At 32.4% G+C, this 26,779-nt stretch overlaps 1 protein-coding gene across 9 annotated transcripts in view; it reads right to left on the bottom strand.

Moving 5' to 3' along the window:
- Positions 1–26,779, bottom strand: part of Cad87A (Cadherin 87A) — a 727,969-nt gene that overhangs the window by 680,739 nt on the left and 20,451 nt on the right. For 4 of the 9 annotated variants that reach the window (XM_076419264.1, XM_076419270.1, XM_076419272.1 and 1 more), the window contains exon 2: positions 1,332–1,421. The exons of the other annotated variants lie outside the window; for them this stretch is intronic. The gene's annotated coding sequence lies outside the window, so the exon portion shown is untranslated. The remainder of the gene's footprint in view (positions 1–1,331; positions 1,422–26,779) is intronic. 9 annotated transcript variants of the gene reach the window in all.

Genomic DNA, 26,779 nt, shown 5'->3' with positions numbered 1-26,779 from the left:
AGTATAAACAGTGATTTTGTAAGAAATATATGGGAAATGTACGATTACTTAATACGGAAACAGAAACACTGACACGCAAGATTAGTCTTGCTAATGATACTTGAAACCAATGTGTTTCCACTTGATTTGAATGAATAAAAATGAATTTTCTGAATGCACTTTTTATTGAAAATATGCAGAGTTTTTATATCAAGAGCAAGATCAATCACAAACATATTACTACGTATGAAATGAGCGAACAGTTGAAAGAAAAATATGGCTAAAAATTAGCAATTTATATAAAAAAGTAAAATTACATCCGTATGCTGTCAATATCATGTTACCTCTGGATATTTTAGCTTCGAAAAAAAATACATTATTAAAAAGTATTGGAAAAAATGTTAAAACGGTATTAGGAAAATAATGATATATTATTTTGAAAGACGGTAAATTCTGAAAGCTTTCCATAAAAAAATTGTGATATAACCCAAACGAGTCGCTTCTTAGATTAAAAAAATAGACGTATACCAAACAAGTTCCATATTATTGTCATGTCTAGACATTGTCCTAAAAAATAAAAAGCATTTAAAGAAAAACATCCTAAATAAGGCTTAAATTCTTCATGATAGTAATAATTCGTGAGAATGGACTAAATTTAGTGGAAGTTCGCGAAGATCTTAACAATAAATCTGATATCCGAAACGGCGAAACGGTGAGTGAGCGATATAAATTGTAATAAATTTGTTTGAATTGGAACGCAGCCAATACTAATAGGAACATTATTTTTGTAAAAACGGCAATCGTTAAATTGTATGAAACTAGTATATTAAAAATAAATGTAAATGACCCACTAATATACGAATATGAAGAATATTATACATTTTTTTTAAATCAAGCAACAATTTAATTTTTTATCAAATTATTTTTAAATGTATTTTTGTTATTGTTATACTAAACTATTTTTTTTACTAAGAGTATATCTGGAGTAGTCATCTGTTTAACGTGGGTATAGAACCGTGATCGGCATTAAGCCTACCAACTGGGGAGTGACCATCATCGAGAGCATCTCAAAAGACATCCGGTCTTACCCAGCCCGATTACCGGCCTGAACGTGATGGTTTTCGTTGTCGAATTTTACACTGTTGCCTATTGAGAATCATAGACACAATCACAAACATAAATTTGCAACCATATCCCAGAGTGATTCGAACCCACGATAGTTACAGTAATAGGACGACCATTCTTTCAGCTTAAGCACTTAACATACGTATTAACTTTATCCATAGCGAATCATTAAACTAACTAATTGGCGAACAATCATTGATAATGAAGATAATTTTAGAAGGTCTTACCTAGCTTGGTTACTGGAATGACTGAGATGATAATTCTAGGTTGGATGTGCCAATCTATACACTACTCTCCTACTATACTGAGCTACCTGCCTAAAAAGCAAAGTAAACAGTGGATTAATAAAAGATTATAGTAATGATCATGATGTTTTGTCGACATATGTTTTTTTGTCGAATTTATCATCATTTTGCGACTATATAATTGTCTTTTGCGCATAACATTAGACATACTATACATAGGACGCAGACAAACATAATTATGTATATGTATAAATAAAATTTGTATAATAAATTAAAGTAAAATATATAACAGACGAAGATTAATGTAGAGAATGAATGATTGCCAACAACAAAATGTTAACTTTCAGGATGATGGGAAGATGTAAAACAGTTCGAAGAATTCAAGGACTAACAATAATTATTAGGAGTTAAGGAAACGATTCATATGAGTTAAATCTGTAGCGACCGTTACAACCTTTTAGGTCACATTTTCACCTACATCAATTTCAAAGGTTGGCAACGTTGGTAGATTGGTACCATGCGGTCCCCTGCTATAAAAGACCGCCACGACGACATCTTAATCTCTTTTCTTTTTTCCTCTACCTCTCCACCTCTACCCGTCGGCCACATGTATCATTCAATATCGAAGTAAACAACATTTTATTCCTTATAAAATAGTAGTGAGCGTTCGGACAAACAATCGCATCGACAGCAACACATTCCGACATCTCTATGTCTCTCTATCTATCTCTATATCTCTCTATCTATCTCTATATCTCTCTATCTCTCTATCTATCTCTATATCTCTATATCTATCTCTATATCTCTCTATCTATCTCTATATCTCTCTATCTATCTCTATATCTATCTATCTATCTCCATATATATATCTCTCTTTCTATATCCCTCTCTCCCTCTCGTCAGCGTCAGCAAACAACTAGTCAACTAGTAGGAGAATTCGCTGAATTATAAGAGAGTCCATATTGTAAGGGTTGATGTAAGGCGTATAGTTTAGCAGTGAGTATCATTCCATGTCCAGCGAGCCTGAAAAGGCAGGTTTGTCCATTAGGGATAAAAGCACAACCAAGTCCTGCACTGGATATGAAATCCTCAGAGTAAATATGCTGCGGGCAGAAGGAAAGTAGCTCAATAAAGTTTATTATCGTAAAGCAGCGAGTGTATTCCCTCTTGAAGTATAGATGAAGTATCATAAAAGAATCCGCGAAAGTCCAGGTGAAAAATTTGGGAAATTAGACGAAAAGGCCTAAATGATATGAGCTAAATCCACCTTTAATGCCTGTTTGAGAGTGAAGCATTTTCGGAAATGTTTAAAGGTGACACAAATAATTATGCTTCACTGGGTATGGCATTTGGGACTAATCTACAAGATGAGCAAATTGCTGCCGCCGAACTGTTACCAACTGTTGGAATCATATTTTTTCGGAAAAAAATTGAATCTCGCATGAAAGGACAGAAGCAACATTTAAATCAATCAGAGCTAGAGTTACCCAGAGTAAAGTCTTGAGGCAAATTATGTACCTGCTCTACATTGCTGATATATCAACAACAAAGAAACACAATTTTGTTATAATAAAAGATATATCTCTTCCTAGAAATGGACTAGAGACTGGAGAATACAGCTTAATAACTCCAAATTTATCCACAATAAGTTTTCGTTGCGGCGAAATGACAAAATCTTATTATTTTACTTGATGGATACCCGATCACATCCATCTTGATTGTAGGTTAAATTGAAAACATCATGTCTCAAAAATCAAGCCATTCATCGTCATCAAAAAGCAGAGCAGGGCAGATCAAACTAAAAAAGAAACAATTATACTGGTTAGTTTGGCTATGTGTGTGGCAAACTATTGAATTGAATTAAAATATCAAACCAACTGGCAATCCAAAGCTGACAAAACAAGATTCTTCGGTGAATTATCAATGCCTATCTTTACATAACCAACAAAGAACTGCACGATGACCTCAAACTCTAATGGATTTACGAAGTTATACAAGATTTCGCATTAAAACATGAAACGAGATTACTAAAACACAGTAGAAATTCGGAAAATTAAAGCGAACCAGATCATATGAACGTCTAGTGTATAAGTGTTACTCTTAACTTATTATTAGCTTAAGTAGTTTAATTTTATTTTAATCTGGGAAATATATACTGATGTATTTATCCCGTAGTCATCTTAAGTGTATACTAATGCAAGTAAAATAGAACAGTATTAATAAAACAATTTGTAAATTAAGATTTTACTGAGCAAATCTAGTGTAAGATGTAATAAAAAAATGGTAACATCAGACCTACCGCTAAAATATTAAACCACATATTTTAACCTATAAAATTTTACCATTTCTGACGACGATAACAACACACGCTTCTCACATCCCCCGAAGTAGACGGTTTCTAGGTAAAAGGTTTGCCCTTCCATGTGTAACGTCTTATCTCTTTGTTAGAACTAAGCCTACACGGAATTATACTTTACATAGTGGCGTGGCATGTCAAACACCGTTTCTAAACCCGTTCCTCTGCTTGAAATTAAAACAGCCTCACAGGTAACCCCTGTCGCCGTGTTTTCCGTCCTTTGTCGCGCCCTCTGGCGCACTCTCCACGCACCGGTCTCATTCGCGTTTGTTTATGTTGAGTGGATTCAGCGAGGTGTGACGGTGTCTTGTCTCGGATCTGTATTTATTGCAGCGTGATACTAATGCATCCAGCTGAATTCGACGCATTAAGACTTGCATGTATTTTTGTTATTACTTTTAATGCATTTCTTGAGATAAACCATTTATTATTATAATTAATTATAATACATTAATAAATTATTAATCAATATTACGCTAGGCGATTGATTGCGCGATTGGGGGTGTGTTCAGGAACCTACATCACATGGAGGTACGTTCCACGGCAGCTCCACTAGGAGGGGAGTGATGTAGCAACCGCTACAACCCTTTAGCCCACCATTATTACACCTACATAAAGTTCAAAGGTTAGCAACGCCGGTGGAGTGGTATCATGCGGTTCCCGGCTATAAAATATCTTTTCTTTTCTCTACCCCGTTGTAACAGTACCACTTCCACAACGCTACCGTACTTCCTTTACCTAACATAATATCCTAACCATTCGCTCGACCACATGTCGACAACCGTCGACGACATGTAACATTGAAGATCAAAATCAACAAGTTTTTATACATACTTTTTATAGTTTTTATAGTTTTTTATACAAGTTTTTATACATATATATATATATATATATATATATATATATATATATATATATATATATATATATATATATATATATATATATATATTGTGTGTGTGAGAAATAAAAGGAGGTTTGGTAACCTTGTATTTTTAATTCTGTTATTTTAATGTAATTTGAAAATATTAACTAGTATTTAAATAATAATATACTTTATTAAAATCATATTTTTTAATTTTCCCTCTATTAAATATTCTTGCTTGGTTTGCCCTCTGATGGTTAAGATGCGCAAAACATCTAAAACTATTAAATGTTAGGTTATATTATAACTGAGAAATTTCTTTACATTTTGTTGTAAGTAGATAGCGCTGCAGGAGATTGGTACAGGAATGAATGACGTAAGAAATTGATATATACTATAATAGATTGTTTAAACCAGTTAACTAATTCAGGCACAGGCTTAGTTATACTACGGAATAATTCAAAATCTTATATTCAACTGAATGTTACAAGTGAACTGTTGCACCCACTATATTTTAATTAAAAATAAATAGCTGTGTGCCTACACCAACCATTAATTTGATTCCTTATGGTCAACAAATAATACAAATGAAACAGGTTACTTGAGTTCTACAGTTACGGAATGACGATTTTACTAGAAAAGTGATTAGTGTTTCAAATAGATTAGTAATTCAAATTTACTTTTTCCATAACCCACTATATCATGACGTGAATACTGCTACGTGACTATCGTATATAACTCTGATGCAATAGAAAATAAAAAAATCGATTATTCTTTAATTTCAATTTTTCTTAGAACGTTAATATGAGACTAAATCGAAACGATAGGAGTGAGTCATCGATAATAAACAACAAATTCGAGTGTTCACTACATGTATTTAGAGTACATTTTACTGTTCAACGAATTTCTAGCACATTTTTTTACCCGGTAATGGCATTCTATATTTTTAAAATAATTTTAAAAGTTAAATATTTAAATTCTTTTAAAACGATATTTAATATTTTGGTTATATAAATCGGGTTTTTTTGTTTATAGTTTTTATAGGCTTTACCTCTTTCCTTCTTCTTGTTAATATTTAAAAGTTTATTACCTTAAGATTTGTTTAAAATAATAAAAAAGATTGATTTTTTTATATAACAAAGTACATTGTGAATTGTTGTAAATTTTAAAATACAAGAGATCGTTAATGTAAACTAATTCAAGCCAAGAATAGTTCACATTATCAATTTTTTTTCACAAGTGGAGCACTTTCAGTGACCGAAAAAAAAAGACGACACCAATAAATTATGTTAGGATTGCCTAATGTAAAAGGTCATAATATAAGATAGGAAATTTATCAGCAACATAACCTTGATGAATAATTTTGTGTCAGTATATATATTTAATTCTTTCTTTGAGCCGATTTTTGAATGAACACCATGAAAAAACAATAGTTTTTCAACACGATTGTGATTCATTAAATTATTTTGCAAAATGACAACCTTTAAATATATAAAGTCATTTGTACCATTTGTATCCTCTGGTCGTAATAATGTTTCTTTTTATTCTTATAAGACAAAATATATTTTTGGATAAAATTATATACGTCACACTAGACGCCAGCCTAACAATATTTAAGGAAGTATTGTAGAAATTAAAAAAAAACACTATTCTTTCATAATGTCAAAGCTTAACCCTTTAACCTTTTAATAATAATTTTACCACTTCTAAAAAATTCTATGTCATAAAATGTGGCAAAAAATGTCTCTTTTTTCGAACAGTCGTAATTTGATGAAACAAATGTTTGACGTTTACATAGCTTCTAGATTTATCTCCAGGTTTCAGATTACTAGGAATATTGCAGTAATGTTAACGAGGATGCGCCATTTTTTTCAGGCCCCTCACTTCATCATCCTATATTGTTTATCTTTAATTTCACGTGCGTGTCATTAGACTAGAATACCCCCTTAGCGTAATATATTGTGAACTACATAGAACCAAGAATAGAATATAGATAGAATACAAGGCCACTTCATTGAAATATCGACCAAAAAATGACCTCAAAAGAACGTGTGAAAATATGAAAAAATCGAAATTTTTTGACATTCGATAGATTATAGATATATATATTTTAGAGATTTACTTTTTTTTTGAAGGATAAAAAAAAAAGTTATTGCATAAATCAATTACCATATCGGGTTATTGAAAAATATTAATATTTTATAGATTTATTATTTTATGGGCCAAAAACAATGGATTTTATGAACTTTTTATGATTTTATGATTTTATTTATTTATTACTCTGAACAGTCATTCGATTTTTTTCAAATATCGTTTCGTTCAAATTCTAGAAAAAATATTGATATTTTGAATAACACTGAATTGAATATAATATTGGTTTACTGGAAAAAATATATCAGCTAAAAATATCGATATATTGGGTGAAGTAGTGGCTATTACTGGAGAATCATAACCGGTATTCGGTAAACTTCGGTAGTTTCCTGATTTTACGACGCTGTCATTTACAAATGCTCGAGAGGTAGAATCCAAGGAACTACAGTGTTCATTTTGGATTTTATCCTGGCATTGATAAGAGCTTTTTTTGTAAGGTTAAGAATTTAGTGGTTTATAGTTTATTTGTGCCTGTATTGTTCAAATTTTGATTAAAAATAGGCCGTAATGGATAAATCACCGATTTGTGAATATTGTCGCTTTTAATCTGAGCAGACATATGAAGACATTCATTCCATCCAGGTGCGTTCGCATTCAGTTTTTATTTTAATTTTGAAAATTGCATTCAATTATATACCAAATTCCTTATATTTTAGGCAAAAGAAAGTAGAGATAAATATGACTCGATGTCCTTTATATGAGTATATCTCATCAACAACATCACAACAAATTGAACAAGAAATATTGAAGTTTGGCTCGCTTGAAGATTTGTAAGGTTTGGATTTCCTATTTTGGTAAAAATATTATTGAATGGTAAGAGTTATTAAAATCAGATAAAAATACGATTTTTTAACGAAAAAAAAATGAAAAATGAAATTTTAATGAATGCTATATTGGATGAAACTGGAGATAATTTAAGCATTCAAAATTACTAGATATATTGACTCATAAAGATTTATATAATATTCAGCAAGCAAACCAATTGAATTCGACAAATATAAAACATAAAATTTAAAAGTACGTTACAAGTATCGAAGCATTGGGTAAATGAGGTCAAAACTACAGAATGTGTGTTGTTATATAAGCCACAATCGTAGTTTCCTCGTTACGTATCCGAAGAAGATTTTATGTTAATAATAATAAATGGAGGACCATATGAAATGCTAAAAGAATGTATACGCGAATATTGTGCACGCAGGCTTAATGAATGCTTTATAAAAAGAATTAGGAGAGGGGTTTCCATTCTGTTTTTGCATACCGAACAAATTGGGTGAGAAAATTTTAGTGCGGCGCACTATATTATAAAATTACTCAATAATATAGAGCTATATTATTGAGTAATTTTGAAGATAAATAGTTACTTATGTTTTATATATAAATAAATAAAGTATATTATAATTATTTATAATATATTCTTCAAATATACGTATAATTTGCAATAACTGACAACGTTGCAAATTTATATCCTTGTGCGCATGCCATGATTTTCCAGAATTAGAGAATTCCAGAACCCACCCTTCTACAATTTTACTTAAATATAGACAGTTCTTACACCCCTTTGACGATAGTTCATGAATTTATTTTGATGCATATTTTGAAAAATAAAACTGTTATTATCGTACAGTAAATCTTGTTGGACAACCAATTACTTATATATCAATATCGTTATTTTCAAAATAGAAAAACACGTTATTCCAGCTGCGTACAAAAAAAATTAATTGCACAACAGTAAGTAATACCGTGAACATAACAGAATAGGTGAATAAGAATTTAGCGTGGTTGCAACGGACAAAAACTATTAGTTCGAGAAAGACGCGAGTTCGTAGCGAAAAAGTGAAAGCCGTATATTAATGAACCGAACAGACACAATATCTCAAGTGGGAAGACAAGAATCGTTGCTAGACCGGATTTAAGACGGAGAAATGCCGCAAAAAATGTGACCATGGCAATTCGAAATGATCTGAAAACAATTAAAGGTTGGGTTAAAAAATATTCAACTATAGCGTGTACCAATTTTAACTTTATTAAAAATAAAATTAACTTAATTGATTTCAGTTATTTGACCAGGTACATTCAATACACAGAGTTTATTGGAGCCACAAACTTTTAGTTAGTGTAATAATATAGTTTTTATTATAGAATAAGTTATTTCAAGGTTGTTGTTGTTTTATTGATGTATTTCATTGAGAGTAAGGAGATTCTTATGTAGTTACAATGTAATAATTATTTAACAAATTTGAACTTTGAAGTATCGGAGAGGTTTATTCTTGATCTTCATCTGTATTTGTTGTATTAAGTTATTAGATATATCCTTCATATTTATTGTCAAAAGTGATCTCTACATAAAGTAATTTTTATCTAAATCAAAATTATATTTTGGACATTTATTACTTTTGTTGTTTGATTTTAAGAAATCTGCTACCACAGCCCATAAAACACTTTTAAAAACTTGTGGTGATGTTTCGTTATATCCCAACCGTCGGTTTTGGCCGCAAGGATTTAAAAATATTGGACCAAAAAAGTTCGAAGACAAACGAATTGAATCTATTGCACAAAAACGCAACTCAAAATCTCAAAAATGTGATATGGCGGAAAGGGTCCAAAATGGGGAAAAATGTGTATAAATTCGAACGTTTTCAACATGGGGGGATCAACAAGGTATAGGTAATAACGAGCTGCTAAAATCGAATATAAAATACTAGAGGTGTTTACCGACGTCAGTGTAAGAAATTGAACGATGTATTGTAATGGACGCAAAGTCATTCTCTTATATGACAAGAGGAAGTAAAGATATGGATCGATAATCGGTATTGTCATGTTGTCAGAGGGATAACCGCTTTTGAAATGATTGAAAATATTGTAATTTATATATATATATATATATATATATATATATATATATATATATATATATATATATTGCAGCAATTATATTAATAAAAATATGTTTATGTATAAAAATTATCATAATATATATATAAGCACCTATCATATAATTGACCAAAGACCGAAAGATTGAAAAGAATCTAGGTTACATATTTGTAAATTCTACTTTAATTGCTAAAGTAACTAATTACTTTATTTGCAATAGCTGCGGAGAAAAACTATTTCTAAAATGGTGATTAAATTCTTTAACAAAAGTTTTATACTCTCTTTCGAAAACCCTAGATTTCAATATCGATATTTTCCAATCCATCAATTTAAAAGAAAACATAACAAGATATCGTAACAAAAAATATCTATATATCCGCCAAAAAATATCAGTGTAATAAAAATATTGAAAAATAAATATACTATATTCTAACCACTCAAACTCAAAGTAAGCTTTATATCAATACATGAAAAACTGCTTATGAGTTATCAATCCGTAAAATAAGAATTTCCTTTCATGAACACTAGATTTTCAAAATAGTATGAGGCAGTTCCTGGTGACAAACGAATAAAACCTGCTAATGGAAACAATTTTTCTACACGTCCCAATGAGCACAAATTTATGTTACATTTTATGTTCTATGTTCGGCTGTATATATTTTTTAAATATATGTTCGCCAATTTCTCCGTCAATTAAGGACCGATTTTCAAAATTATTTTTTTATTCGAAATAGTGCATTTCCGATGTGATCCCATTTGATTCCAAATTAAGATATTATGGGGGGAAGGGTTGAAAAATCGAGGAAGAACCTCAAATTTCAAAGGCACGAACAAAGTTTTCACATATTTTTTTAACTAAAATAGTCAAATATTGGTGTGTAATGTGAGTGCTGAACTGATGTGACGATAAATCGGAAGTAGTTCCGTGTAAAAGTCAGTCAATTTGCTTTTTAAGCAATAACCTTATTATATGAGACGTCGTAGACACGTTGTAGGCAACTGTGTCTATGGCGTAATGGTTAGAACCATGAGCTCACACACGGAAGTCGATGACTCGATTACCAACAGGGCGGCAGCTTTTTCCTGCTCTAGTTTGATTGAAACATTTGTCAAATCACCTACACTAGGTCTAGGCCTGAAACGTTCCTAATTTTCAATTATTGTTTCTTTATTCCTATTTTTCCTCATTCGGGCTATCCATTAGAATACTTAATAAAATAACTGCGTAATTTCTTGAACACTAAAAACAGAAAAATAAAATATTTGACAAGAAATTGAAACCAGTTCAAAAAATAAATGAAGTCACTAAAAAGTAAAAAAATAATCAAACTTACATTTTTAATACAAAAAATAAAACGTTTTAAAATAAAATATGTACATAATAACCATTGTAATAACTAAATAAAGATAAACTTTATTTAACTTATCTACTACACATATTTTATATCCTACAATATAAACACAATTTAGCTTAATATATCAGTGTCAGATATTTGACATAACAATTACAAATTACTTTTTAAGAAGTAATTGAATTATAAACACAAAATATTCATTTGTATTAAGAGGTAAATTTAAAAGTCCCCGGCCTGGCACATAGATGGCGCTACTAGATTTAAATCCATATGTTTTTAGTTAGCCCTAACCCTCAAAAGATGCGTGTATAAATTTGACAACTGTCGGATCATTAGTTTGTTAATCGTAACATTTTGAGTGAAGCAACTTTTGCTATTGTGAAAAAATGGATAAAAAGGAATTTCGCGTGTTGATAAAATATTGCTTTTTGAACGGAAAAATATAGTTGAAGCAAAAACTTGACTTGATGCCGAGTTTCCGGGCATTGCTCCAGCAAAATCGACCATCAAGGACTGATATACTAAGTTTAGACGTGGTGAAATCAGCACCGAAGACGGTGAACGCAGTGGACGCCCAAAAGAGGTTGTTACCGACAAAAACATGGCATGAACCATGGCTCCATCATTTTACTCCGAAGTCCAATCTACAGTCATCCGAGTGAACTGTACACGATGAACCCGCTCCAAAACGTGGGAAAACGCAACAGTCGGCTGACAAGGTTATGGACTCTGTATTTTGGGATGCGCATGGAATAATTTTCATTGACTACCTTGAAGGAAGGACTACCTTAAAGGAAGGACCATCAACAGCGACTATTATATAGAGTTATTGGACCGTTTGAACGACGAAATCGCCGAAAAAACAGCCGCATTTGAAGAAAAAGAAAGTGTTGTTTCACCAAGACAATGCACTGTGTAAAAAATCCATGAATTGGGCTTAAAATTGCTTTCTCATTCGCCGTGTTCTCTAGATCTCGCCCACAGCGACTATTTCCTGTTCTCAGATCTCAAAAGAATGCTCACTATGAAGAAATTTTCGTCGAATGAAGAGGTGATCGACGAAACTGAAGCCTATTTTGAAACAGAGGTAAAAAGTACTACAAAAATGGTATCGAAAAGTTGAAGGATCGCTATAATCAGTGCTTCACCCTTGAAGGGAATTATGTTGAATAAAAACAACTAACTTTGCCAAAAAAATGTGTTTTAATATGGTATGCCGGGGACTTTTCAATTCAATATCTGATGGGGGGAAGGGAATATATATATATATATATATATATATATATATATATATATATATATATATATATATATATATGTCGGATGGTACGGATTATATGAGAAAGTTGCCAATAAATGAAAATAGTTACATTTTACACTAAAAATATGCACAGTTTATAGAAGAGGGTTGAATAGAAGTTGTTAAACATATTTTTCCGTTCGGAAGTTTTTTGGTTTAGATGTGTGAACGATCGATGGATATAGAAAGTGTGGGAGAGGGGGAACGAGAAAACAGCGAGCGACCTTACAAACTAATGGAGGAACTCTGTACCGAAAAATAAGCTCATATTTCAGATTCAAGAGTGGGAATTAGTTTTGCTTTTAATTGATTCGGTACACGAAATATCCCTCAGACCATGAGCCCACTTTAAGATTTATTGTTCTATTTCGGGAGTATTTATTTTGTTGGACAATAATACGACTACTCGAACGTAGCGGTAGTTCTTACGGTTTTTGGCAAAGGTTTGGTCGGGGCTTTTGCTGATGATGTAACCGAAAATTGTTTCATTATTTTCGACTTATATATGGTATTAACCCATTATTGGTGCTTTAATATCATATTATCTTTTTAAATAATGGATAATGTTAGAACCATATATCTGTGACGACTACCAGCTCTTTTACATAAATATTCAGTTATTTTAAGGAGTTGTTCTAGTTTAGAAATTAAAAAAAAGATTTTTTTACATGTGTAGCGACATTGAGACATTATAAATAGTGGAATAACGATTTACAAAATACCCAGAAAAATAATACCAGATGTTGAACACGGGCAGGGTGCCAGCGGCACCCACTAGAACATGATAACGAATAACTGACAACCCCGAGGCGTTTATCTGGGAAGTTATTGAAGGGTATCTCCAATTATTCAGTTAAACCGACCATCGTTTGGTTTAGACGTTTTTACGTGCCACCATCGACTGCCCAAGCCTTGTCTCCAGGTAACACCGCTGCCATCCGTTTTATATATTTTGTATTTTCCACATTTTATTTTAATCGTCAATACATAACGATCACATAATGTAAACACCACTGTTTCATTTCGTTTTTACCTCCATTCGCCGATCCCATATCATTTACCCAACACATGTTTTCGTAGCTATAAAAATTATAAAATAAGAAAGGGTTAACACAATAAAACTTTAATTTTAAATACTGTAATGTAAATATAAAATTTACTTCAAAATTTTATATTATTTAAGCAAAGAAGAGACGATTTGTTCAAGGGCTATGCAAAGCGAAACTGACAGCTTTTATCTATTAGAAAACAGATCAAACCTACACGTATATGCTCTTTGTCCCATCTGAAAACCTTATATATTGGCTGTACCTTCCTCTGCCAGTTTATCTTTATTGATCTTCTAAACAATATTTTTTTACAAATGGTGTTCCTGTATGAAATGGTTTCCCAAGCTTTTGTGGCTCTGGATTCTAATAGTCCGTGGCTAAAAAACTGTGCTACTAACTGCGCTTTTAGTGGCCGTTCACCCTAAACCTTCAAGATTTCAATTCTAGTAGTTCGAATTCTAGTAGACTACGTTAGTTCATGGTAGCTCTTGGTCGGAATCCGGAAATTCAAGGATTAGGGATTGGTTTGGTTTGCTGGGATGTTCTAACCATCCCAACCAAGTATAAAGTAGAACGCATGAAATCCATAGAAGTCAAGATTTAGATGAAATACATAAAATAATGAAAAAAAATATATCTACTGACAGAGAAAAAATTCAACCACTGTTTTAAAGATCAAAGAATGCAATAAATAAGCAAAGAAGGATGCAATTTTATTTAAAAATTAAAGCAAAGAAATTATTCTTTTAATTAGCCTAGTGTATTTATTGTTTTTCAATATAAATATTAAGTGATAAATATATATAATACACTTGCAAATACATACATAATTTATATCGATGAAATACATAGGATAAATAGCAAAAATTTTAAATTTACCGTAATTTTGTAAACATTTTAAATCATTGAAAAATATTAAAATTTTTAATGGTTAATAAAGATGAATTATTTTGATTATTCACTCTGTAGGCCTAAATTTTGAAAAATCATTTATCATTAGTTCATTTCATAATGGTAAATATATTCGTTTAGCATAACTTTCCAAATTCTAGATTTAACAATTATTACTAATATATATATATATATATATATATATATATATATATATATATATATATATATAATGGAAATGGAATATAAACTTAATGGAAAGTAAATTTAATTAAATACAATTTAAAAGTGGTTAGTGACTGTTAGTCCTCGAGAGCAAATTTTGGAAATATAATCTTTCAAATCAAATCAAATGAATCAAATATACGTTGTTTTCCTGCTGTCTCCCCGTGACAGGACGTGAATGCGGAACAATAACATTAACGATGCAGCCGTAATACGCAATACCGTCAGGCAGACCGAGACGGTATCTGGACCAGGTCGTTCGGTCCATTAAACTGGATCTGGAGCAATTTCGGGACATCCTGCCACGTCTCGACAATCTGTTTACGTCCCGCTTTTCCGCTTTTGTTCGACGGTCGATGGCGCGTGTAAAGCGACGCTTCCTGGTGATCGTCGCCGACAGGGCCCGGACATGCTCCGACGTCCGATTGGATTTTCGGACACGGTTTACCTAGATGACGGTCGAGTCCATTGCCAAACGACGTCCGCTGAAATAAGGATCCGTTTCTGCCGTTTCCTATTCCCATGTGTTTCGATGCCAGCGGTTTCGAATTGAATAACAGAAACCGCACGTGTACACTATATATTTACTAAATATTAATAACTCAGCTACGCCAAAATATTTCCACGAATATCAGTATCAACAACAATTGTGAAATACTTTTTTTAATTAATTACATGTTACACTAGATGTGTTTAGTACAATCTTAATTTACAAATAAATTTATTACTACTGTTCTGTTGTACTTGCATTAATATACAAGGCGAGTACAGGATTAATATATCAGTATGTATTTCCCAAATTAAAATAACCTTAAACTACTTAAGCTAAAGTTGAGAATACACTTAAATACTAAAAAAGTTCGTGTGGTTGGTTCGCTTCAATTGTTCACTTCAGTGTTGTCCAATAGATGTATGTTTCTTTAATTCATTTGTAGATTTTATTGATCTGATCTACAGCCTCTCGAAAAGATATGATTACAGTAGTAGACAGTAATTCCGCGGTAGCAATTTGCTTATTTTGTATATTAATCCCAAATGTCGTACCCGATCAAAAGCTTGTGAGACGACCAGGAATATTGCAGGGCATTTATTTTCTTTGAATGCCTTTTCAACAACCGCTGTTACCTTGTGCGCTTGGTCGATAGCCGAGTGACGATTTCGAAATCTAAACTGGAAATCTGGTATTTCGATTAATGGCTTAATGCGTCTGAAGAGTAGGAGCGAACTAAGCCGGTAAGTATTTTATATTGTATTAGGTTAGGAAAACTTTAATTTTGGTATTTCTCAAACGCCTTTTGCTCCACACTACTATAGATTCTTCTATAGTAACAACATAACAACAAAGTATTTCAATTTTCTTTTAAATACGGAGTAATAAAAAATTTCTCTTTTTTTTTCGAACAGCCATAATTTGGCAAAAAAATTGTTTTGACTCTCATCATCATTTCATCTTCACTTGTAACTTTCTGGATTTCAAATTGTTTCACTTTTGTATGTATTCTTTAAACGTTAATAAATACATAATAAAAAAATTAATAGTAAAAATATTGTTTCTTTTTTATTTCCCTTGAAAAAATATCTAAACGTGTGCTTCTAGACCAGAATAACCTCTTAATAAATGGTTTTATAGTCACAAATCTCTAGTAATTATTTTTCAATTAAATCATATTACATCACATTTGAAAAGCAACAGTCTTTAGAACACTTGAAATTGTTCGGTAAAGATAACCCTGGTTGGGCGAACATTAAAAAAGTCGATAAAATTCTTCAAACATCAAGGTAGTCCGATATATTCTATCTTGCGATATTAGTACATACTAGATACCAAAAAAACCTAGATATTTATATTACATATCAGTTAATTAAAGTGAATAATGTAGTAGAGAAAGTTTCATGTCATTAATAAATGTAAATCACATGGGCATACTTGTATATAAGTTTGATTATTTTTTACTTTTTAGTGAGTTCCTTATTTATTTTTTGAAGCAGGTTCAATTTTTTTTGTTGAAAATATTTTATTTTCTCTTTTTAGTGTTAGATATTTACTCAATCAATTACGCAGTTATTTAATTAATTATTACGATAGATAGCCCAAGTAGAAGTACAGCCCTTATGAGGAAAAAGTGGGAATAGAGAAACAATGATTGAAAATAAGGAGCATTTCAGATCTTGGGGTTAGCTACCTAGTCTAGGTGATTTGACGAATGTTCCAATCAAACTAGAATAAAGAAAGCTGTTGCCTTATTGGGAATCGAACTCGAGACTTCTACGTGTGAGCTTAACGTACTAACCATTACACCATAGAAAAAGTTATCAATCTTAAAAAATATTTTAAAAATATCTTAAAAAGCAAACTGAACTAATTGCGATTTTTCGTCACATCAATTCAGCCGTAACACTATACTCAAATATCCGATTATTCTAGATAAAAAATATGTGAATGTGTCTTTGAAATTTGAGATTTTGCCTCGATTTCCCAATCCTTCCCCCATCCATCTGTTCCAATGGAATCGCCTTGGAAATGCACTCTTTCGAATAAAAAAAGAATTTTGAAAATCGGTTCATAATTGACAGATGAATCGGCGAACATACATTAAAAAATATATACTAACATAGAACCTTTTCCTTTTTCGAAGTAGGAAACATGGAGAACTAAAGAAAGTATACCATACGAATTGATAAAAATTGCATTTCGAACAGTTGCAAAATCGCAGTTCTTTTTGGTATTCGGTCAAAATTCTATTCAAAAAGTGTTCTGTGATGCATTGTGACTAGCAACGTAAAGTAGATCTACTACGATAATGTCAAACTTAAAAAGTCATGACTTCTTCTTGAAGAGGCATCCACATTCAGACCGAATTGGAATATTCGTGATCTTGATGTGTATATGGTAGGTCAGCAAGGTGTGGTGTATTACAACACTAATTTTTGAATAAGTATCCCGTCATCAGTAAAACAAAATGAATGACATATTCGAATAGAATTATGCCTTCTGATTGTCACTAGTTTAGATTGTTCAGTTTCGAAATGCTGAAGTGCGAAAATGGTTGGATGATTGGATCGCTGTCAAACCAACAACGACATTCTTCCAATACGGTATGACCATGCTGCCAGAAAGATAAAAAATGTCATAGATCATGTTGAAAAATAATGTGATTATCATATATATTTTTTTTCGAATAATGTGTATTTTGAAAATAAGAAATAATGAATTAAATAATAATAATGTGTAATAAGTGAAAATACCTGCAATAACTTAATAACTTTAAAAAATATTAATGAACTTAAGTTTTCACAATAAAGCCTTGAATATACAACAAATATAATCTACGGCATGTAGGCGCTTAGAAAATTACATTTAAAACTTATTTTTATACCGAACAAAAATTGAGTAGAAAAACAAAGTTGTTATAGATTATACAATAGAATACTGTGATACAGATTATCTATGTTGAGAAATTAGAACGATATATAAATAATTTTTATTGTAAACAAAAATGGATTCGAAAAATACAGTAGTGGGTATATATATTTTTTGTTCCTGGAAAGTAATATTGAGAAATTAAAACGATATTACAATAAAATGGAAGAATTCATTACCATAGGTAGACATTTTCTTTATCACGACATTCGTAACAATCGATTCATCGACAATCCAATCTATTAAAATTCTATACCTCCCGCGAAGTAGGCGTCGAAAGCCGTTAAGTTTACCCTTATTTTAAAACCAAATAGGCATTATCAGTATAATTCCCACGTTCCCGAAGCCCCATAATGAAATAAAAGGAAAATATTTCAATTGAAGATCCGACCGACAAATGCAAATTTAATTAGCATTAATACCGCCACGTTTGTCTTTTCTTTCCATTGTTACCTAATGCGAATTTCTCGCATTTTGTAGCGGCCTAATCCATGACCGAAACAGTTTTCCCTTGTCGACTGTGCCGTCGTTTCGGCAACAGGGGAAATTATTAAACAATGTGGATATTAAGGGAGTGGGATTATGTATATTGTTGGCCGAAAGATTCTCGTGCTAGGAGAGCCCAGAGCGAGAGGGCGACCGAGAAGAACCGAAATGTACGGAGCACTCGTCCTTTTGTAAATTCGTAAGCTGATTCGGCGAAGATAATTGGGCTTAAGCTCACAGAGACATATACCTATTGCTTTGGTTCCTGTTTAGTTTCTCTAACTCGAAGTGTATCAGCAAGTATATTGTACTGAAAGATTTTAACAAGTCAATTAAAAAGTCCCCGGCCTACCATAGCAAAACACAATTTTTGGTAAAATTAGTTTTTTTTATTCAACATAATTCCATTCAAGGGTGATACACTGATTCTAGCGACACTTTAACTTTTCGATACCATTTTTATAGTACGATTTATCTATTGCTCAAAATAGGCCTCAGTTTCGGCGATCATCTCTTCATTCGATGAGAATTTCTTCCCAGCGAGCATTTTTCAGATCTGAGAACAGCAAATAGTTGCTGGGGTCTAGATCTGGAGAATAAGGTGGATGAGGAAGTAATTCATGGATTTTTGCCATCGTTTTCACTGACTTGTGACACGGTGCATTGTCTTGGTGAAGCAGCACATTTTTATTCTTCAAATGCGCCCATTTTTCGTCGTCCAAACGGTCCAATAACGCTATGTAATAGGCGCTGTTGATGGTCCTTCCTTTTTCAAGGTGGTCAATGAATAGTATTCCATGTGCATCCCAAAATACAGACGCCATAACCTTGCCAGCGGACTGTTGAATTTTCACCCGCTTTGGAGCAAAAACGCGGGTTTATTACGCTTGATCATCTTCAAACACTGCTCCGAATCATCAATTCGTCATTGTTTTTAGTCAAAAGTGAGCTCGCGCGACACCCACTTTGCAAAGCTTTCTTATACCCAAATATTCGTGAATGATATGATGTACACGTTCAGTTGATATCTTTAGAGTGTCTGCTACTTCATTAAATTTCCATTTATGGTCATTCAAGATCATTTTGTGGACTTTTTAAATGTTTTCGTCGGTAACAACCTCTTTTGGGAGTCCATTGCGTTCAACGTCTTCGGTGTTCATTTCATCACGTCTAAACATAGCATACCAATCCTTGACGGTTGGTTGTCTTGGGGCAGTGTCCAAAAACTCGGCGTCAAGGCAAGTTTTTGCTTCAACTGTATTTTTTCTTTTCAAAAAGCAATATTTTATCTACACCGGAAATTCCTTTTTTATCCATTTTTTTCACAATAACAAAAGTTGTTTCACTCAAAATGCTATAATTCACAATGATCGGACAGCCTGTAAATTTATACATGCATCTTTTGAGGGTTGGGGCTTACTAAAAAACATATGGACTTAATTCTAATAGCGCCGTCTACGTGTCAAGTCGGGGACCTTTCAATTGACCTGTTACAGATTTTGATATACACGGTGTCCTCTGTCACATTTTATATTTAGACTATATCTTTCAAAGAGGAGTAGTCTTCCCCCACAACCCACTACCTTGATTGACGCTCCCAAATGGTAAAAAGCGCTTTTGCATTCAAAATAATAATTTTGTAGTCAATACAATATTCACCGGCTACGATATGGCACTAGTATCAGTTTGCTAAAAATACGGATTAAGAAGTTACATGAAAAGGATTTTGTACTTATTGGACAAACACCAAATGTATAACTCGGTTTAATAGGTTCACTGCGTCTTCTACGTTAACATATCAAGTCATCAATTAAGAAAGAACATTAAATTCTTACAAAATTCAGTCAATACAGGTTTTAGACGAAAATAATTGTGTTTTAAGGGAAATTTAAAATACAAAACACTGTATTTAGAAGATAGTGTAAACAAGCAAATAGGATATATTGTCTTTCCAATAAAATAGCCAATAGACGTCATAGATGATTTTAAGTTGGAATAAATGTTTCCTTCTCATTTTAACCCCAAAATGAGACAGAACGCTCCCTGATGCGTCGAAACATATAACACAATTAGCCTTTAACATTCGATTTGTATTAGTAGTGGCCGACCCTGTTCGATCTCAAATATCTGCAAAAGTGTTCAAAACAGTTAAAATAATTAAAGGTAATAAACCGGCAAACGTGGTAAACCAAAATTCTAAGTTGATCCTCCAACAGTGCGACGTGCTGACGCCATAAAATTCGATAACGTGCATTGGCGATCTTATTGGATGGACTATAGTGCTGCAATTAACTCAAAAAAGAGATATTAAAAATATTTATTCAACTACGTTTACGTTTTTATGTCTTCGAATAAAGGAGTGTGTAAGATAGGGATGGAAAACATTAAGTAGGTATTTCATACAATAAAGAAAGCTAGTGAAATGTTATATAACAACATTTTGATGTCATGAAGTTAGGAGACGTGTAAACTTTACAAATATAAACTTTTAATAATGTAAAATTATTCTGTTTTAACCGAAAGACTTATTGACGACTATACAAACGACACTGCCAACTCAATTTTAATTTAATGTAAACCAAACATCACACCGATTACCCAAAATAGCCACTGCCATATTAGTCGCCCTGTATGACACTTAGCTCCTGAAGAAACGACGAAAAGAACCACCTCCACGCGCGCCTCGAGTTTTGGTGTCTTCATATTCCAATACTTTATGCTTGAACAACTGAGCAAATGAAATCTGCCTTGATAATCATACGCTTTTAACTACAAAATTGTGTCAGTTAACAGCAATTTCATTCCACCGTTGGTGAGCTTAAACCCTGAAATGCAATGAGGTGTCTTTCAAATTCTAATTCTAATAGTTTACTTTTAAACTTTGAGCACCTTCGTGATAGATTTATTCAAATTCTAGTTAACTATATCAAGAAATTCTTCGAGTGTCTGCAGAACGGTAACCTATTCTAATGTATTGGAAACACTTATCATGAACATTATTCGTCACATCACACCTCCAGATATCTTAGAATATGCAGTGCCGTATTATTCGAGCAAAATAATATACGTAATTTTGTACACTTATTTTTTTATGTATAGCACTATGACACTTGAACTTACCAAATACACTGCACCTCTATCTATCAAAGAAAATCAAGACATATCATTAAATGCGGATGTATTATTTATTATTTCTAAGCAATTTATTTCTATCAAAGCAAGCCCTTGTGGATATAAAATTCTTTCAATCTCCGAAACGGTTATTAAATTCAATTTTTCAGTTATATAAAAGTGATATTTTGAGGTTATGAAATAGCCTTAGTTCCGGCTGAATGGCGCTGATATTACCAACATCTGAAAACATGCCTTTTTACATAAACTTCTAAATAAAAATTGGCTTCATTACTGAAATTTAATCATCCTTGCCTTTTGAAACAAATATTTTTCATTAGTACACTTTCACTAATTGAGTTTTGTAAATATGGAAATGGATGTGTGCTTGATAATAGAGTGAACTTAAAAAAACTTAGGAATACCTACAACATATGAATATATATGTTCTATGGATTTACAATAAATGAATCACGAACTGAACAAAAATGTTCTTCCGTTAAACATTTTCAGTTAACCCTAACCCTCAAAAGAGGCCTGTATAAATTTCGCAGCTGTCGGATCATTAGTTTCTGAATTATAGCATTTTAAGTGAAGCAACTTTTGTTATGTTTGTGGGAAAAAATAGAGCAAAAACTTGGCTTGATGCCGAGTTTCCGGACACTACCCCTGGAAAATCAACCATCAAGGATTGGTATGCTAAGTTTAGACGTGGTGAAATGAGCACTGAAGACGGTGAACGCAGTGGACGCCCACAATAGGTTGTTACCGACAAAAAAATCCACAAAATGATTTTAAATGACCGTAAATTGAAATTGAATGAAAGCAGACTCTTCAAAGATATCAACTGAACGTGTACATCATATCATTCACGAATATTTGGGTATGAAAAAGTTCTGTGCAAAGTGGGTGCCACGCCAGCTCTCTTTTGACCAAAAACAACGACGAGTTGATGATTCGGAGCAGTGTTTGAAGATGATCAGGCGTAATAAACCCGAGTTTTTGTGTCGATATGTGACAATGGATGAAACATGGTTCCATCATTTCAATCCGAAGTCCAATCGACAGTCATGCGAGTGGATTGCACGTGATGAACCCGCTCCAAAGCGTGGGAAAACTCAACAATCGGTTGGCAAGGTTATAGCGTTTGTATTTTGGGATACGCATGGAATAATTTTCATTGACTACCTTCAAAAAGGAAGGACCATCAACAGCGACTATTATATAGCGTTTTTAGGCCGTTTGAAGAACGAAATCACCGAAAAACGGCAGCATTTGCAGAAAGAGAAAGTGCTGCTTCACCAGGACAATGCACCGTATCAAAAATCCATGATTTGGACTTTGAATTGCTTCCTCATCCACCGTATTTTCCAGATCTGGCCCCCAGAGACTATTTGCTGTTCTCAGATCTCAAAAGAATGCTCGTTGGGAAGAAATTGTCGTCGAATGAAGAGGTGATCGCCGAAACAGAAGCCTATTTTGAAGCAAAGGACAAATCGTACTACAAAAATGGTATCAAAAAGTTGGAGAGCCGCTATAGTCACTGTATCACCTTTGAAGGGAATTATGTTGGTATGAATTATGTAGGTATAATTATGGTAGGCCGGGGACTTTTCAATTGACCTGTTAAATATTACTCGGCCATTGGAGCTCAATTCAAATTTAAAATATGAAAACCTTTTATATTAAGTCGGTTTTACTAACTATATTAGTTAACTGTTATTGAAACAATTATTGTCGGTTTCTGTACATGCGTATCTGTATATCGGATTCCCATATAAAAATTAAACACGATTTTATCTCATGCCGTATTTTTTTGTATGCAATGTCACCATTAATTGCAACATTTGCACCGTAACGCGTTTCTATCAACAGTTAAATGCAAATAGGTTTGCTTTCAACATTTTCCCAACTGAATCCGCTTACGTGACAAAGATAAATGAACTTGGCAATGGAAAAAAATCGAGCCAGTTATCGGAAATAGACCTTGTTTACCTAACACGTCTGTATCCATTAGGTGCCTTTATAAAAAGACTTGTTCATGCAAATGCATGCTAATATGTTTCGTGTTATTTTTCATAAGCTCATTCGTTGTTGCTCACGTGATTCGAAATCGAAAAAGTTTTTCTTCCGTGCGTGTTTGATGTTGATATTAACGAAATAATGAAACAAAGTTTAGGCAATTTACGAATTGTTATGTAGTGATAAAAAAATTATATCGATAAAAAACCCCACTCAATTGCGCTATTCAGAACTTTGAAGGAATTATGCTATATAATTAGGTGCTTTTGTTTTAAAAAAATACTAAAAATTATTTTTTAATAAATTACACAGGCAGATCTGCAAGAGTTGTTTAAGTTTTATGACGTATACACTTCATGTTTATGGCTGTGCTGAATTTTCTTCTTCATCAACTACCTTTCTGTCATAGGACTACACGTTTCTTCACAATTTTGTTCACCTTGCTCTTCACTGATATCTCCCAAATTTTTGGAAAAGAGCCAAGGTGGTAATAAAGACAATATTTTTTAAATTCATTAGTCAAACTAAAGCTTGAATTTCTTATTATGATTTCTTATTATCACTGAAGCATTATTTTGACGATTTCTTAGAAATGTATCTACGACCTTAAAAGCAATTTAAGTTATCAATGTTTCTTGTAGGACATTCGTCTCGCGAACTAGATGAATTAAGCTCCGCGGCTAATCCTTTTTAGTCCAGTAGTTTGCTCGGTTTCTGCACAAAATTTTAAAAGAGCTGCACATCTGCAAACCATAGTTTTCATATTCTAATTTGCGAAGAACCAATGCCAAATTCTTGCACGTTTCTTTGGGGTATATGGAATGACTTATAGGAATGAAAGCATAAAAACCACTGTTGTGAAGCAGAACTGCTTTAAAGCTTCTTTTTGATGAATCTATGAAAATATGCCATTGTATTGGATCTTAAATGCATCTATCAAACCTTCAATACTGCTAATATCTAAACCAGTAGGACTAGACTGAGGCGCTGGAAATTTTTTTCGTTTTCAGCACACCGAAATACATAGAAATCGGTTGAAAATACTCAAACACTTTTTTTTTGTTGCGGCCCTATGTTGGTGGTTATTAAATATATTATCCAATCAAATTTCTCTAAGTTTGTTCAGTTAAAGCTTTACAACAAAATTTTGTATACTTTGGTGGTATATTTTTCATTTTAAAATGGTGAGGAAAAAGCTTGCTTGGAATATTTGATTCAAACTATTTTCTTCTAAAATATTCATACTTTGACTGTTTCAGTTGTACTCTTAGTTACTATTTTTGGTTCTACTACTATGTAATTGAGTAAAATTTTGAATGATAAATAGTAAAATATGTTGACTATTTTTATGGCAATAATAGGTAATATTCCGATTACTTTTTTGATTTTTATTAAAAAATATGTCCATTCAACAATAAATAAAGCCTTTATATTATTACATTCAGATCATTTTTAATTATGTCACGGATTAGTTTTTTTCTGTGATTAAGTATATGTTTAATTTTTATATAGTATTTATTCCTATTTCCTTTTCTTTGTTAAAGTTAGATCGTGAAGGAATTTATACATCTCCGTCTCTCTTACACCACCGTTGAAAAATATAACCACATATAAAATTGCGCTTCAAGCGATTATCTCCGTCCATTTCTCTCTCACAATTTATATAGGAAAGGATTTGTACATTTTCGTCTGACATCAAGAATTGAAAAAAACAGTGGAACCCTGGAGTTGACTGAATAGTTAGAAAATAGTAATTACTATTTTCATTCGCTAGTTTTTTTACAATCGACTGTTTCAACTATTTTCAGTCGATAGTTCCCAACGCTAACCAGAAGCATCTGAGCGCTTCTGTATTCAAATTGCAAAGCGATTAAAATTCATTATAATAAAAAAGTTTGTTAGTTCTGGGATTATATGAATTTCTAACTCTAAATATTATTTGAAAGAATTTGATAGTTTTAGATAGCATCATTCGACTATTTTTGATACAAAAATGAACTCAGAATTTATAATCTGCCCAATGATATATGAATAAGTAATGTTACAAGTAAGACCCATTACGTGGCCAACTTTAATACTAATACTCAGTTAATACTAAAAACTAAGCACTTTATACAAATTCATGTGGTTTGGGTCGTTTCGATTTTCCGACTTCCCGCACATTGTGGAGTTGTTGTAGTGCTTCCACGTTGCTGTAATTTAGAAACGTTCTTTCGTATTTTACGGTGAAATTTTGATTTTGAGGTCGATGTGCAGTTATTTGTTCCGAATCAACATTGGGTTATTAGATGGCTTGAGGACATAATGCAGATCTATATTTATAGTCCATAAATCCAATAAATCTTTCTTATGAATTGCTGATAAAGCAATATTTTGGATCTTACGTCAAGTAGGGAGAATTGTTGTATTGTTTTGAAACTGACCTACACAACTTTTTGTCTAACTTGATGTTTCCAATTTAATATATATATATCCAATTATTTATAATCTCGAAGAATACTGATTTCTTGACTAATTCTGCTTGAGAAATTGAGCATACCCCAACTGATATAATTAGGTGTCTGTATTTTCACCGGAACGCAAACTTGGCATTGATAGATATTTTATATTTTATTTGCCGATATTGTTCACTACCATTTGTACTTTTTTTATTATATATTATTATTTTTATTAACTCTAGACAGATAAATGTCTTGCCATAAAGACCATAATGACTATTCTTATAGAAAATATCCCAAGTACTATTTATTTATTGTTAGAGTGTCCATAGAGTAGCAGACATAAAATTAAACAAATAAAACAGACTTGAAAGCACAATTTTGCGGAACTCCAGCAGAAAATTGCTTTATATTGAAATTGTCCCTTCATGCTTCAATGCTTCATGTTAGCATTTAAATCCAATATCCACAATCCTTGTGCAACAGATCAATTGAAAAGTCCCCTGACATATAGATGGCGCTCCTAGAATTAAATCCATACGTTTTTTAGTTAGCCCTAAGCCTCAAAAGATGCGTGTATAAATTTGACAGCAGTCGGATGATTAGTTTGTGAATTATAGCATTTTGAGTGAAGCAACTTTTGTTACTGTTAAAAAAATGGATAAAATGGAATTTGGCGTCTTGATAAAATATTGCTTTTTGAAGGTAAAAAATATAGTTCAGGCAAAAACTTGGCTTGATGCCGAGTTTCCGGACACTGTCCAGAAAAATCAACCATCAATAATTGGTATGCTAAGTTTAGACGTGCTGAATTGAGCACCGAAGGCGGTGAACGCAGTGGACTCCCAAAAGAGGTTGTTACCGAAGAAATATTTAAAAAATCCACAAA

The sequence above is a fragment of the Rhynchophorus ferrugineus genome, unplaced genomic scaffold, assembly GCF_030347505.1.
Source record: "Rhynchophorus ferrugineus isolate W39M unplaced genomic scaffold, kcgeb_rfMv2 rfM1, whole genome shotgun sequence".
Taxonomy (NCBI): Eukaryota; Metazoa; Arthropoda; class Insecta; order Coleoptera; family Curculionidae; genus Rhynchophorus; species Rhynchophorus ferrugineus.
This window is presented reverse-complemented; position numbering and strand designations above follow the sequence as displayed.